Source organism: Electrophorus electricus, chromosome 23 (assembly GCF_041902795.1).
Source record: "Electrophorus electricus isolate QZ-2024a chromosome 23, ASM4190279v1, whole genome shotgun sequence".
Lineage (NCBI taxonomy): Eukaryota > Metazoa > Chordata > Actinopteri > Gymnotiformes > Gymnotidae > Electrophorus > Electrophorus electricus.
This window is the reverse complement of record NC_137519.1, coordinates 734436-749623: the sequence shown is the minus strand read 5'-3', so window position 1 is coordinate 749623 and position 15188 is coordinate 734436. Positions and strand designations below refer to the sequence as shown.

The following is a 15188-nucleotide window of genomic DNA, read 5'->3' as shown; positions in this document are numbered from 1 at the left end:
CGGGCCACATCCTCCACGTCCCACTCGAAGACGCAGAAGGAGAGGCAGCCCATGAAGAGTGATGTTTTAGCAAAAAGAAACATGCAAACTTGATGTATAGTGATTAATGACTTTGTGTGCATTTGGAAAGGTTTTTGGACCCTTCGGAGAAGTCTAGGACACCTAGTGGAAAACATTGTGTAGCTAGTTAGTCATTTCATGTATATGCTCAAAACTGTTCAATTTATTACAGAATCAGAAAGTGTAGAGTATGAGTGAAAATGAATCTCCAGCATCAATAGACACAATATACACCAAAAGAATCAAAGACGTTTTTTGGTTTTTTTACATTTTCTTCGGTATTAGATGAGCTCAAATGGAACCTAAATGATGGACAATTCAGCCTGGATGTGAACTGATGTCTAATCCCAAGTGTCTACTTCAATTTGAATCCTGAATGATCATTGTGCTATTTTTACAATTTCAGGTACCTAATGTTAAAATGAACACCACAAAAATTGGAAATTTCAAGCCCCCATTTAAAACTGAAAATGCAGTAAATTTATTACCATGGAGTAGGATGGGAAGATGTATTAGACAGTAGAGTCTTGAAGGCATAGAAAATAATCTCAGTGTTGTGTACCTCCACTCTCAGTTCTAGTCACATCTCAAGGAAATGATCAACTTTGTGGAGCTGGAGATCCAGGCCAAACTAACCAATCTGGCCAAAATAAAGTCAATGATCGACAACAAGCAGAAAGCTCTGGCAGGGGTAATGATAGCTAAGTACAAGATGCGTGCAGACAACCTGTGGCTCTACCAGCACTGCAGCCTGCTGAGAAACAAGAAGCTGCTTCAGGATCTTGAGAAGTTGAAGGATGCATGCAAGGACCTGCAGAGCCAACTAGACATTCTGAAGAGGCAGCATTAAAAGCTCTCTGTGAAGTGTAGTGCAGTAAAGAGCAAGCTGAAGCAGGGCAGGCCACTGCAGCATTGTGTATAACACAGTTGAACACACACTTGTACGCGTATATACACATACATGCTGTATGCTCTTTGTGCAGAGCTAAAATAAAAACAGTATACTGTTATATTTGAAAATAGTGTTATGCCTTTTATATTTGAAAGTTGAAAAATCTCTGATATATGTGTCTGTGTGTGTGTGTGTGTGTGTGTGTGTGTGTGTGTGTGTGTGTGTGTGTGTGTGTGTGTGTGTGTTACTTTCCAGGGAATAAAATTGTCTGTACATGTTTAAAAATTGTCAGTATAAGAAGTCAATATAACTTTGGGAAGGAAGACTATGTACTCATTGAATCAAATAAACACATCAGTATAATGGAATGTAATTGACATGATTTGCCAGAATTCTACGTTTAGTATTCATGTTTGAAGAATTACATAACATTTGCTCTCTTAGCCTTCATCTTCATTCAAGGCTTTATGACTATGGGATATGCATCAAACCTTTCCAATGTACTGCCAGTCAGATTCTCTCCACCTAGTTCCACAGTTAATTGTTCTAGGTTCTGACGTCGTTGTGCGATTCAACACAGCTGGCATGAACATTATTATAGCTGTAATTAACGGAGCCATTCTAATGGCCACAAATTACTGAAGAATAGATATGTGACATTTAAGAAGGGAGACTCAGAGCTGAGTCCTACTGAGAGGGCAGCTCCCTGACGTCTTCATCTAAAACTTCGGTAGACAGATGAATCCACAAGTTACAAACATCTGTGTTACGCTAATTTATGCTGCTATTTCTTTAAAACCATCCCCATTCTAATCAATTTCTTTGGGTTTGCCAGTAAACACTAGTTGACCATATCATAAAGATAATGTTTTGTTCTGCCCTATTTGTTGATATTTAAAACTGAGTGGTAAGAAAAGGCAATACACGGTGACCAATAAGCAATAAAAAGTTATTGAAAAGCTTCAGACATGCTGTTGCATGGGCTGACCCAGATATTTATCACCAGAGACCTAGAGCCCTAAACACTTGCCCAAGTCCTTGTTTTGACTTATCTGGGTCCTAATCATATTATTCATACTATATCTATGCAATTTGACCCAGGAGTACATTTCACAGCACATCATTTTTAAAACCATGGCAAAAACAATAGTTTTCCATCTATGTCACCAGCCCAGCATAGAGCCAGTCTCATCAATGGACCTTAGAAATAACCCCTTGGTGCTAGATGCTATACACACACTGTGTACTGTCTGAACTGGACCCAGAGTAGGAAATGAAAAGTAATTAGCTAGTAATAGCAAAAGCATGGACCGAGAGGTTTATTGAGTACATTCTCTCTCCGCCTCTCTATATCTCTCTCTCTGAGGTATTTTCATTATTTATCGCCTAGCTGACAAATCTGTTCCATTTTAACTTTGGTCTGCAGAGACACACACACCAACACACACACACCCACACACTCACACCCACACACACACACCACACATACACCTACTCACACACACACCACACACACACCACACATACACCTACTCACACACACACACACACACACACATACACCACAGACACACACCACACACATTTGTTTAGTCTGACTGTTAGGCTTCTTTAGAGGGAAATGTTAATATACTTTTAATAGAAATGAGTTTCTATATGATCTCTTTAGAAACAGGAGTCACTGCAGTAGCTCAGAAAGTTGCTGTCAGCAAATACACAAGTACTAAACATGATCATGTTGTGTAAGTAGAGTGTGTGTGTGTGTGTGTGTGTGTGTGTGTGTGTGTGTGTGTGTGTGTGTGTGTGTGTGTGTGTGTGTGTGTGTGTGAAGGACCACTCTGTGTGTTATGTAAATGTGAATTTGAGGAGGGAGCTAAAGAGATGAAATGAGCTGCAGAGACCACGATACCCCCCCCTGCTGGAGGAGAAGAAGGTAACACACACATGCACACACACACACACACACACACACACACACACATGCATGCCCACACATGGATACACACACAAACACACACGCATGCACGCACACACGCATTCCTGCACACACACAAACAGACACACACACATGCACGCACACACACGGACGCACGCACGTACACTGAAACCTTTCAGCCTCACTGCAGCATTATTTCTACCAGAGAACAGAAAACACACCACCCCAGGTGTGTGCACACATGTGTGTGTGTGAGTGAGCAAGAGAAGAGAAAATGTATTTATGCTAGTTTCTTCTTTGGTTAGGGTTTAGGGTTTGGGTTAGGGTTAGTTCTAAGGTTAGGGTTAGGGGTAGGGTTAATTTATCTATGCTAGTTCATCCTGTAGCATTGTTTTGACATCTCCACCACTACATGATCTTTTGAGGGGCGGAGCTCAGTGTAAAGACATTTAGCTGATGTTCACTATGGTTGTGGAGCTCAGAGTAAAGGTGTGTGTGCATGTCTGTGTGTGCGTGTGTGTGTGTATCAGGGCCAGGGGTATATAATGTATTTGACTATGGTATTATGCGGGACAGTCTGAAGAAGGCACACCTATGTGTGTGTGTGTGTGTGTATGTGTGTTTCAGAGTCGGAGGCGTATAATGTATTTGACTATGGTATTTTGCGTGACAGTCTGAAGAAGGCACATCTGGAGAGCGTGAGGAAGGGAGGCTTTGACTCCACTGCACAACGAACCCTCATCTTCCTCAGTAAAGACGAAGCCCACAGCCCTGGACCAACACACTACAAGGTGAGAATTCACAGGGTTGATGGTTTAAATAATGACACTCATTATGGTTCATTATAGTACTGTATGTTTAATGGTTTTATATTGTAATGTGTTCATTATGGGTAGGTGGACAAAGCCCCCATGGAGTCCTATAAGCAGCAACCTAGGTAACTAACCCCCAACTCAACACATCTCTACCTGCTAAAGTAACTAACCCCCAACTCAACACGTCCCTACCCACTAAAGTAACTAACCCCCAACTCAACACGCCCCTACCCACTAAAGTAACTAACCCCCAACTCAACACGTCCCTACTCACTAAAGTAACTAACCCCCAACTCACCACATCCCTACCCGCTAAAGCAACTAACCCCCAAGTCAACACGTCCCGACTCACTAAAGTAACTAACCCCCAACTCACCACATCTCTACCCGCTGAAGTAACTAACCCCCAAGTCAACATGTCCCTACTCACTAAAGTAACTAACCCCCAACTCACCACATCTCTACCCACTGAAGTAACTAACCCCCAGCTCACCATGTCTCCATCCACTACAATAACTAACCCCCATCTCACCATGTCTCTACCCACTGAAGTAAATACCCTCCAACTCACCACGTCTCTACCCGCTAAAGTAAATAACCCCCAACTCACCACGTCTCTACTTGTGAAAGTAACTAACCCCCAAGTCACCATGTCTGTACCCATCATTTAACTAACACAAATCTTCCCACATCAGTACCCTTTAACTGACTAACCCCAACTCACCATGACTCTACCAACTACAGTGATTAACCCCCAACTTCCCTCAGCTGTAACCTTTAACTAACCAATTCTCCACCTGTCTACCCACTAAAATAACTAAACCCAACTGTCCACATCTCTAGCCTTTAACTATACCCAACTCACCATGTCTCTGCCCACTAAAGTAACTATTCCCCAACTCACCATGTCTTTACATTTACATTTACGGCATTTAGCAGACTCTCTTATCCAGAGCAACTTACAAAAGGGCTTTGTCATTTACTCATAGAATATATCTAAGTACAATACAGTAGGTTAGAATCAAACATACCAATTAACTAGAATACTGTGGAATACAGGAATTAATGCTGATACCTAGAAGTACAAAATACATAAGGTCTATCTTAAACAATGATAAGTGCTATAAACAATAAGTGCTAGAGTTTGTTAAACAACATAAACAGTACCCTACAGTAAGTACTAAATTAGTCAGTCAATATGGGAGCAGTGTCAGTTGTCCTTTAAATATTCTGCAAATAGATGGGTCTTCAGTCTGCATTTGAAGACTGCAAGGTACTCTGCTGTCCAGACAGCAAGGGGGAGTTCATGCCACCATCTTGGAGCCAGGACAGAAAATAGTCTTGATGCTTGTCGTCCATGAGACCTGAAGCAAGGTATTTCACGCCGAGCTGCATGCACTCACGCGTGCCCATACACACGAGCTTACACTCACAAACACGCACTTACATACAAGCACACCAACATACACATACACACACATACACATGCACACGCACGCACACACACACATACACAAATATGCGCGCACACACACACACACACACACACACACACACAAAAGCGCACACACAAATAAACATTCACACACACCCAGGCACACATACACTTGCACAGACACACTTGCACGTATGCACAGGCATGCAGGCACATACACACACACACACACACGTGCGCACACTCACACATGTGCACGCACAAACACTCAAACACGCACATGCGCGCACACACACACACATGAGTAGTGCTCAGGTGTAACTGTTGGATGTGCACAGTTAATTCCCAAAGCACACCTGATTCAAATCAGCAGTTCACTTGTTACAAATCAAAATGGAAGAAAGATGATGAAACAAAAGGGCAAAAGTGTACACAGGTCTGGCTGAATGAGTTGGTCCTTAATCTGTGGACGTGTTGGGCTTAGGAAACTCTGGAGGGCTCTGAAGCTCCTGGACTGATGCCCTTTCTGCTCTGGTGCTCTGGGTTTGCTGTATTTCTAACTGTCCTGTCTGTAACAGAGAACAGAGGAGGAGTGGTGGTGCCCCTCCAGGATGTCCTGTCTCCGCTCCGCCCAGGTAGTGGTGTACGCTCTGCTCCCAAGAGGGGAGGTGGTAGCCGACAGCATGGACTTCCCTGTTGAGCTGGGTCTGGCTAACAAGGTCAGAATGTCACAATGTTCCATAAACATCTAGTGCTCTTGTGAAGTAAAAGGTTGCTGTGGTTGGTCTCCACTTCATAAGAATCTGTATCCATTTAGTGTAGTTTGAGGTTCTCACTAGTCTCTCATGGTCTCCCAGGTGTCTTTGAATTTCTCTTCTCCTGTGGAGCTGCCGGGAGTTCTGTGGAGTTGGTGCTGAATGCTCACCCAGGCTCGATGTGCTCCATGAGGGCCATCGATCAGAGCCTGTTGCTGCTCAGCCCGGAGAAGGAACTCATGGTTGAATCTATACATTCATACCGAACCCCTAAAGGGTGCTCAGGTCTGTTCCAGCTGATCCACCCACCTGCAGAGCTCTGCTCCAAACCTGATCCAACACTTGTGGAGATGTTCTTCAGAACTCTCATTAACCTAATCAGGGTTGAACTCAAATTCAGCAGCAGCCCAACAATACTTTACTGTGAACTTGCATCAGACATGACTTGTGTTAAGTGCTTTCTCTTGCTCGGATCATATTTTGCACACTTGTGCAACTGATAAACAGTCATCAAGTCCTATGGATGAATCTTGCATCTCATGTCATGATAGGTCTTCAAACTGCTCCCTGTCTACAAGTTGTCTGGATACCCAGATGGCACTGATGACTTCTACCTTTGCTCTGAGATGCCACCTCGACTGCCAAAGCCTGTATTAAATGCAAGACTCGCTTTCTCTGGTCCATACAATGGGAATGTTGAGGTTCGTTGAACACCATATCTAGTTCATATCCTGTTCTTTGAAACACTGTTCCCTTTTCTCAGGATGCTGGAATCAGGACCATTACCATTGTTGACCTAAGAAAGTTCTTTGACTGCAGGACTTTGTGGAAATTTGGCTGTACATGGTATCAAGTCATTTTGTTGCTCATTTTGAGTGAATAAATGCATAATAAATGCATAATTCCTACTTGACTGAGCCCTCTGTAGTGGTCACTGTACAGTGAGTCCCCATTATGGCTCATGTGTAAAGGTTTTGTGCTGGAAGTACCTGTAAGCCACATGGAATGCAGGGGCAGTGATGCAAGTGGTTCAGTGCTGCACTCCATGCATCAATGGGCTCTGACACACTGTATGTGTGTTTAAAGTTACAGGTGATGCTGGCATCCTCAAATCAGATCTCAGTCCAACCCTACAAGAGCTGCATTTACACATGCTGCCTCTGTGCTGACGACAGCTGGACCTTCACATGGGTCATCATGCCCTCCATACTAGGTAAGTCTGACTCCAGCTGTGAGCCCATGTTGGCTGAAATTGGAAGACTAGACATGTATTTTTATCCTTAAATGCTAGTTACTGTGCAGAAACATCTACATATTTAACAAGATGTGGATTGTAATGTGGCTGTTTTGCACTGTAGATGTGGAATTGCTGGGGTTGGCAAGTCATTTTCTTGCTCATTTTGAGTGAATAAATGCATATTGTGTTTGATTAACGAAGAAATATTCTCTCAACAGTTGAAAACTTAGCCTTTGCCAAAGAACTTTCTGTAGGCTCTGGTCAGACTCCCTCAGACCAAAACCCACCAGCCGCCATGGTCCGCAGATACTTCCCAGAGACTTTGATCTGGGACCTTGTTTATGTGGGGTTGGTACACACTGGGCTGTGGCTCAAACCTGTTGCCACCAAATGCACAGTGGCCTCATCTGACCAGTTTTCTTTCTCATCACCAGGACGTCTGGGTTTACTAGGGTCAACGAGACCGTCCCAGACACCATCACCACGTGGGAGAGAGGTGTATTTTGTACATCTCCAGTCGGGTTTGGCGTGGCCCCAAAAGTCAGCCTCACGGCCTTCCAGGCTTTCTTCATGAGCCTGACCCTGCCCTACTCCATCGTCCGTGGAGAGGTGTTCACGCTGAAGGCCACGATCTTCAACTACCTACCCTCCTGCATCATGGTAAGTGGTCCAAGTGTCTCTCTATCTCCCCTATGGAACAGAGGAGCTGATTTCTGATTATCCCCACACTGTCTCCTTGGGGGGGAGGGGGGGGCACACCGTAATTCCTACTTTCCTACTTGACTGAGCCCTCTGTAGTGTTCACTGTGCAGTGAGTCCCTATTATGGCTCATGTGTAAAAGTTTTGTGCTGGAAGTACCTGTAAGCCACATGGAATGCAGGGGCAGTAATGCAAGTGGTTCAGTGCTGCACTCCACACACCAATGAGCTCTGAGTTCAAGTTTAAGTTTGGTTTATTTGTCACATACACCAAACTTGAACTTGAACTCAGAGCCCATTGGTGTGTGGAGTGCAGCACTGAACCACTTGCATAACTGCCCCGGCATTCCATCTGACACACTGTATATGTGTTTAAAGGTACAGGTGATGCTGGAATCCTCAAATCAGTTCTCAGTCCAACCCTGCATGAGCTGCATTTACACATACTGCCTCTGTGCTGACAACAGCTGGACCTTCACATGGGTCGTCATGCCCTCCATGCTAGGTAAGTCTGACTCCAGCTGTGAGCCCATGTCGGCTGAAATTGGAAGACTAGACATGTATTTTTATCCTTAAATGCTAGTCACTGTGCAGAAACATCCTATTTACCTATTTACTGTCTAGCAGTAATGCTCTTCATTTGTGTTCCACTATTGCAGCCTTCTCAGAAGGCACATTCCAACTTGCAAAAATGTGTTGAGTAGCATTACTGCTTTCTGGATGTACAATTATGCATTTCATTAAGTATATTAATGACATTTCCAATGCCCAACTTTTTTGGGGGGGGGGGAGTGTATTGTAGGTGAGGTGGTTTTCACAATGACTGCAGAAGCAGTACAGATGTCTGCGCTGTGTGGGAATCGGGTGACCGGTGTGCCGGAGAAAGGACATATGGACACGGTGGTTCAGACCCTGCTGGTAGAGGTGAGCTCCATTGGGGTCTCCTCCACCTCATGACACCACCCTGAAGAGCCCCAGTAACCACAACTCCCCTTACTGGAGCTGAACAATGGAATCTGCCAGCAGCTGTAAGCTTCTGAGTGTTTGAACAGTGCTGGAACAATATGAATACCAAACTTGGTTGGGTGGCTATTCTCCTCAGTCCGATGGATGAATGTGTGTATGTATCTTGCACACCACACTCCCTTTTTGTCGTTCCAGGTAGTGTCTGTACTGTATGTCATGGTGGAGTTTGATGGGTGTGGTTATTCACTGTTAACTTGACAGAAAGATACAGAGCAGACAAAAGGATTTTGTTTTAGCGGCTCCCAGTAGGGTCATTCTGACTGCATACTCCTTCTTCCTCTGACAGGCAGAGGGCGCCAAACAATCCAGCACTTACAATGAGCTGCTCTGCCCTGCAGGTCTGTAGTCCAACATTGATATTCTCACCTGGGTTCATGAGTGTGCTGTGAGGTCTCACTGATGGCTCTTTTCCATCCTCTAGGTGTTGTGTACACCTACAGAAATGTTGCACTGAAGTTGCCTAAAGTGATTGTGCAGGGTTCCTCCACTGCCTTCATCTCTGTGCCAGGTGAGGACACTTGCAGGTACACTGCTCTGTTCCACAAACCCATTCATAAGAAATTCTTTTGGAATTTAACAAGGTTTTGCATATGGACACACATTCAATTCTGGTGACTCTCTGCAGGAGATCTGATGGGCCGTGCACTGCAGAACCTGGACAACCTGCTGGCCATGCCGTACGGCTGCAGTGAACAGAACATGCTGCTCTTTGCCCCCAAAATCTTCATCCTGGGGTACCTGGAGAGCAGCGGTCAGCTGACCCCAGCCATCAGGAGCAAAGCCACCTCCTTCCTGCTGAGTGTTGAGAGCACACACCAGTGGCTCTCAGGATACTTGGGGGTTTGATTTCAACTGATTTTTACCAGTTTATTCTCTTGATCAACAGCACTGAACAAGTTCAGAGAGCGTACATGTTTATGTTGACATGCTTATCGCAGCAAGTTCTGTGTGTGGACCTGGGGTGATCACCTTCTCATTACTCATTCTCCTCATGACTGATGCAGGCTACCAGCGAGAGCTCACCTACAAGCATGAGGATGGATCGTACAGTGCCTTTGGGACCTCGGACAACTCGGGCAACACCCGGTTAGTCTTGCACAAACCAGAGGGAATCTGATATGGTTCCTGTACAACTCTCAAATTACACCATACCCCTGGCCCTGTAATGCTATGGATGGCTCTTATTGAAATGAATATAAAATAAATCAGGAACTCCCAAGCAAGCTCCCTGGTTTCTGTGTACTCAGGCTCACTGCGTTCGTGATGAAGTCTTTCGAAAGCGCAAAGCAATACAGCTTCATCGACGAGGCCAAGACTTGACTGGGCAACAAGCAGCAGCCAAACGGATGTTTTGCCTTGGTGGGCAACCTCATCCATGTGGACATGCAGGTCAGGAAACTGCAGTGCTGCTTCCACCTGCTGGTGTGGAGTGGCACTGCACTGTAGCAGATGTGTGGTGCAGCACTCCTGTGAGCCAGCTGGCTGACTTTGCGCTCTTACACAGGGTGGAGTGAATGATAAGGTGACCCTCTTGGTGTACGCCACAGTAGTGGAGTTGGGCACCCAGTGAGACAGTGAGTGCTCCTCTTGCTCAAACAGCTCCTCTTCCTCAAACAGCTCTAGTATTCAATTAAAAGTCTGTGTGAACATGCCTTGCTGTGTCTTTGGTATGGTAGGATGCCATGGTTTCCAAGAGTTTGGACTGCCTGTGGAACATCTCTGCACAGGTGAACGTCACCTATGCCATCACCCTCCTCTCCTACACCTTCACACTAGCTAGAGACCAGGTGATGAGAGGAACCCTGCTCTCCCACCTGAACCAGCGAGCCGTAGTGACAGGTCAGACTTGCCCAATAAAACCCAGCTTGGGTGCAATTTAACCTTCACTGGATGCTGGTATCTGGCTGAGAAAACTGGGGTTTATTGGAGGCTGCATGTGTCTGTATTTACTGAGCAATTATGGTGATGGTTGGTTGGTATTTACTGGAGAATCTTGGCCGAGTGGGCTCGGTGGTTTTCCGTGTCCTTCAGTGGATGGGCAGCACTGGAGCAGTGGATGTGTTGGGATGGTGACGGACTTTCTGGGTGTGGAGACGACCTCCTACTTGCTCTTGGCTGTGCTCTCTGGACCCCTGCTGCCCAAGTTTGACCTGGGCTACAGTGCCAGCATTATCCACTGGCTGGGCCAGCAGCACAACGCCTTTGCGGGTTTTGTATCTACACAGGTAGTGCCCCCTTCACACCACCAGCTCAAATATTGCTACTTCGTAGCACAACTTGAGTATGATCTTTCAGTCTGCTAATATTTCACTCGCTCAGTTTCTGGAGATGTTTATACCTCAACAGCTGCCTTAATTATTGCAACTTACAAATGTGCTCATGGCTGCAGTAGCTCACTGGTTAAGGTACTTGATATTTGTTAGAGTCTGGGTTCAAACCCCACCACTGTCAAGTTGCCACTGTTGGGCCCTTAAGTCTCAATTGCACAAGTTGTGCTCAGTCATAATTGTAAGTTGCTTTGGATAAAAGTGTCAGGTAAATGTGCTTTCATTTCCTCATAGAATACATCCTAGCCAGTACAGTAAGTTGAAACAATTTACCAATGAACTCAAATAATGTACAGGGGTCAATGCTGATGCCTAGAAGTACAAAATACAAAAGGTCTATCTTAAGCTCTAGTCCTCATTGTTTGTTAGACAACATCAGTGTAAAACAATACCCTACAATAAGTACCAATTTGGTCAGTATAGGAGCAAGGTCAGCTCCTGTTCGTAAAACCCACTCAATATTTTACCTCTGTTTTTAATCCATTTCTCTGCCCAGGACACTGTAGTGGCTCTTCAGGCTCTGGCAAAATATAGCACTGCAACCTACAGTACAACAGACACCATTGCGGCGAGTGTGACGTCGCCGCACGGCTTGAAGACCCAGTTCATGGTGTACCGGAACAACAGACTACTGTACCAGCAGATCCAGCTGCAGGAAGTGACGGGTTTACAATGTCAGGGCATCAGGCCAAGGCTGTGTGTTTGTGCAGGTTAGTCTGGTGCCACTTCCTGTGCTGATCATGGGGCACCTTGGTGTGGAGATGCTTGAAGGCCATTTTGAATAGTTTCTTGGGTGTGTAAATGACTCTAGGGATCCTGTATGCTATCAATATTTCTCTTCCAGTTCACCCAGCACTACAACATCCCTCCTCCCAATGACTTCTCCTCCTTCAGTATCTCATTCAACACAACATCAAACTGCAGTGCCCCAAACCTGTCTGTGGGGGTCACTGTGACTGTCAGGTGAGCTCTACTAGAGAAGAGGAAAGAATGGCTTTGCCCATGTAACCCTTTGACTTTGCTTTAATTTGTCTTTCGGGTATAATGGTAACAGGACTGAGACGGACATGGTGGTCATTGAGGTCAAGCTGCTGTCTGGGTTCAGTCTGGTTGAGGGGTCACTGATACCAGTATCTGGCTCTATAGCGGTAACTTTGACCTCACTGAAAATACCCATCATGCATTAGCTGGTCTGCTCATAAATAATCTGTCTACAGGAGAATGCCACTGTAAAGCATGTGGATCAAATGGAGAGAAACGTCGTCATCTACTTGAATGGGGTAAGAACAGGCTTTCACTAGTTCAGCAGTTTCAGATCAACTTGCTTGCAAGATGAACAGTGTGTTGTATGTTGGGACAAACATTATGCAGAGCAAGGCCGTAATCATAAACTGAACAGGTCACAGGGAATTCACTCCCTCATAAGAGAATTGAGGGGCAAAGTATACTAATGCTCAGAAATCTATGCATTTGTATGAAGACGAGTCCAGATATTGTGACCAAGGTTTAGGAAGTGATGTACAAGTACATTTGGGTGTGCATCAAGGACCTCTTCTCACTTTAACCTCTCCACTTCTCTCCAGACCCCTCTCTTCTCATTCTGTCTACTAATCTCCTTCCCAGCTGTCTCTGCTTTCCAACCATCTTCCCCTCCTCTGGTGCTTCTCTCGTTTCTTTTTAGTTATGTATTTGTTTGAATGACCACACCTCCACATGCTGGAGAGTACTTTAGTATTCTTAATGATGTGTGGAGATTTTATTAATTTTTTAAAGTCCATTATCATCTAAGGCATCTCTTAAATTGTCACTTGTCCCTGTCCTGTTTAGTAGCTTCATACTCTCCTTTTTACTCTCAATGAACCAGATTGGACAGGAAAAATATATTTTAGTCAACAAGTGACAGCCTCTCGGTGCATCTATGAAGCCTATATGAGTGTGTACAGCAGGGTGAGACGAGTGTAATGGCATTATGAGCTCTATCAATATTGCTCCTTCTCTCCTTCACCTACTGGTATCGTCATACACTCTCCTTTGAATGAAAGCGTGACCATGAAAAACAGCAGTAAACAATGAGGAATGGATTATTGGTGATTTATCTGATTGGTAATTGTCAGGAAAGACTGATGACTCTCTTCTACACTTGTATCTGACTAGTATTCATTTTCTCATGGTGAAATTGCTTTTTTTTTCTGAAAATATGTTATTGCCACTTTTCCTCTTGTGCATGCCTTGCTGTGAATGAAAGCTGACTAATGAGAATCTTTCACTTTTTAAAAGTAACACCAATAAAGCCATTTATCATAAACAGGTACAGCTATATGAGCATATATGAGCATACAATACATTAAAGCTGCTGCTACTCTACATGTTCACATGCATCACTACAGTGACTGACGCATTAGACTTCGTGTGGGATTTCTAATATATATATAACTAAATATCAAAACATTGTTAGTTGGATATGACGGTGAGCGTTGTTGGATTCTGCATGGACCACCACAAACCCAGAACTGTACAGTACATCCCCCCCCCACCAGATCTCTATCAGGTCTCGTAAAATATACATAGCACTTCTACATGTTTATCTCTGTTTAAAGTGAAGAGACACGTCCATGCAGTGTCTCTGTTTAAGCATGTCCATCTGACATTAATAAGGTCAATGTAATACATTTTCATGGAAAGGAAAAATAACATTTTATCTGAAAAGGATGTTAGGACATTTTGAGAAACAACCTCCATGTTGTTAGAATTTTAAATATAATTCTGTCTGAAAGATGATTTTGTATTCCTCACAACTCCAGCCTACATCTAAACTTCATCAAGACTAGATGTATGAAAGGAATAACAATGGCTCCAAAATATTTCCAAACAAAAATAAAGTGAAACATGGATATTTGATGGATTCAAATGCTCAACAAACAAACAGCCAAACTCAATTCCACCCATGTGAGAAGGAAACAAAAAACCAGAAATGAACATTAAGGCCTGTACAATTAATGCAGCCTCTGGTACTACCGCAATATTACTGTTATGCTTAATATCACCCCAATATCATTTCTAGCTCATGTTACTCACTCGTAGGTTCCTTTAATTGGCTAGATAATGGCTGAAAAGAGTTTGAACAGGTGATTCTTATCAGCTAACTTTAATGAGAGGCTTAAAAGGAATGCAGACAAGCTAGGAGCTTGTGTCTGTTTGTGCTTCTCCCAGTGAGAAGGGTTGGTGTAAGAAACTGGGTATTGGGGTTTCCCCTGTCTGGCAGTACAATGTGGTGGAGCAGAAGGTAGTCATATGCTGTGCTTATGTTATGGCGTTACCTTGTGTGTGTTTAAGAGAGTTGATTATTTTCATGTTTAAATGCCTTTTTATCTTGCAGGCTCTGGTTATTCCTCCCTGTCATATTTCAGCTGAGGGATGCAGAGGGGCTTGGTGGTAAGAAATTGTTCAGATCAAGCCACAGATGGTGATGCTTTGTGTCTATATTCAGGAATTTAAGCAATCTCTGCTCTGTTCATCCCCTTCAAGTGTGGAACAAATCTGCACCACATTGGTATGGTGTAGCAACATCAGCTTCTGTGGCTCAGCCCCAAGAAGTTGGCTACCTACCTTATCTGACCAAGATGGAGGGCTCTCCTTCCAGTGTTGCATCTAAGCAAAGTAGCTCTGTGTTCCCTCAGCAAGGCCTGGAACCCAGTCAGACTGCGGGTGGATGTTTAAGGAGCGGTTCCAGAAATCAAATGGATTCAAGTGCACAGACTGCAGGTGGCTCTGCTGGGTATTACCAGTCTGTGTTCCAAGGTGGCCAGCAATTCCCTGGACTTGTAACCAAAGCTCGACTGCAGGATTCTTCTGGTAATGGTGAAATTCAGTTTCAGGGGCAGAGTGCTAATTGTGTCTTTGGAACCCCCCAGACTTCTAGTGGTCTGTTTCAACAAGATGTCTGGCATCAGGGGTCTGCTGGCAGCTTGGACTCTATCCAGTGCTCAAGGTTTCCCCAACTCGGTAT

The 15188-nt window shown here is 44.4% G+C and overlaps 1 long non-coding RNA gene and 1 pseudogene across 1 annotated transcript; both read left to right on the top strand.

Moving 5' to 3' along the window:
* Nucleotides 1-718: 718 nt before the first annotated feature.
* LOC113591039 (alpha-2-macroglobulin-like protein 1) lies at nt 719-12483 on the top strand (annotated as a pseudogene).
* Nucleotides 12484-14407: 1924 nt separating this feature from the next.
* Nucleotides 14408-14903, top strand: LOC118240466 (uncharacterized). The gene is made up of 3 exons (XR_004775440.2): nt 14408-14465; nt 14559-14614; nt 14708-14903. It is a non-coding gene; the product is annotated as an uncharacterized LOC118240466 (long non-coding RNA).
* The last annotated feature ends 285 nt before the right edge of the window (nt 14904-15188 follow it).